We start from the raw sequence: 1,795 nt of genomic DNA, 5'->3' as shown, positions 1-1,795 counted from the left end.
CAATATGCAGTTGGAATTAAAATCATATCTGCTCCTATGCCTAAAATATTGTCAAATGAAAATTTGGAAAAAATTTAACTGCAATTGTTAGTATTTCTTGTTCAACAGAGTATTCTAAAGTTATCGTTTTGTATATTAGTGTAAAAAAAAACAGATAGTATTTTTCTCGATGATAATATTTCTGGTGTAAGCTATTTGATTGCACATCATGTCTTCTATAAGTCATCCGCAACATAAGTGTAATCACGAAGAGAACAGATTTAAAGTGTGCGCGCCTTGCGGGAGAAAGATTAAATTCGGATCGTCAAAGCCTTCAGAATTTAATATAACCGGAAAATTGGAGTGTCTTATTAAAAAATACGTTAGTGAAAATTTTTGATTGACCAATTCGAAGTTCCCATTAGGCATTTGTGGTACATGTCGTAGGGTTCTCTGTGACCGAGATAAGGATATACCAAATGCAACGCGGCCTCTTCCAAACATGCCTAACTATGAAGATTCGACAAAAGAAACAAGAACAAGTTCATGCTCTTGTTATATCTGGCTCACTGCTCGGGCAACCAGCCATCCAAAAGTTATACAAGGGAGAGCACATACCTTAAATGTATTGAGTGAAAAAAACTCCACCAATGGGTTGACTGCTTTGTCAGTTTGGTCAGAATTAAAAAATCATGTAAGTAAACTCGCTAAAGCCTTCCGAAGCACAGAAATGTCGGAAACATTAAAAATTCACGTTCTTCTAAATCATTTGGGACATTGTCTGCATTTTTTAGGCAACGACGGCTTCGGAATGTGGTCGGAGCAAGCTGGAGAATCCATTCATGGCGTATTTTTAAGATTTTGGCTCAATTATAAAGTTAATTCGATTGACGACCCTAAATATATAATCAATTAAAAAAAAACTGTCGTTGAATTTTCATCAAAACACATATGAATTTATATAAAATAATATTTTATATTGACTTTGTAAATTTATAAAATTTATGCAATAAGAATTTTTAAAATATGCAATTATGTAATATTATCTCTTGAATAACTAAGTTAAAATATTTTATGCTTATAACGTAAGAAAGTGTTATAATTATATTACCATAGACCTTCGCGATTATATAACTAGATTTGGAAAGTTCTAGATCAACATTTTATAATATTTTAAGCATAGGAGCAGATGGAATTTTATTTTCAACGAAATTTTGATCTATGATTATGTACAAAGACAGTTATGTAAGCCGTTTTGGTTGGCATTTTAGTCATAGCTATGGTTGCTTCAAGACCACTGTGCGCAACAGGCAATAAAATGTTTGGAAATATAAGTAAATTCATATTATTATACTTGCCGCACTCACATTCTTTGTTGAGCGCGGTTTTTTTTCGTAACGAATTCAACAAAAACTTAGATTCGAAAAATTAAGGCTAATAGTTCTGCTGCAAAACGTTTCCAGTATCAAACAGTATGTTATCAAGGTTGAATAGCTCAATATATTACAACAGAAATGTAATTCATTCAGACACTATAGGGTATTTTGAAGAAATTGTGGAAATAGATGATCTCTCGTTATTATTTAATTTTTAGCGCCGAGCTCTTAAAAGCGGATTGTGAGATTAATCAATTAGTATGAGTTAAAATAAATTTAATAATTGCGCAGTCCTATTGCAAAATGTGTTGAAACAAATATTTTTAAAAGGTATGCGTATTTTTAAAGAAAATTGTTTGTACATCACCAGGGAACGGATTTTTAGGACCTAAAAACCTATAAAAAAGGCAAAATAAAATAACGAAATAGGACGGAAAAGG

Source organism: Rhagoletis pomonella, unplaced genomic scaffold, assembly GCF_013731165.1.
Source record: "Rhagoletis pomonella isolate Grant_MI unplaced genomic scaffold, Rhpom_1.0 Rhpom_scaffold_03290, whole genome shotgun sequence".
Taxonomy (NCBI): domain Eukaryota; kingdom Metazoa; phylum Arthropoda; class Insecta; order Diptera; family Tephritidae; genus Rhagoletis; species Rhagoletis pomonella.
The sequence above is the reverse complement of the archived record's forward strand: the minus strand, read 5'-3'. Positions refer to the sequence as shown.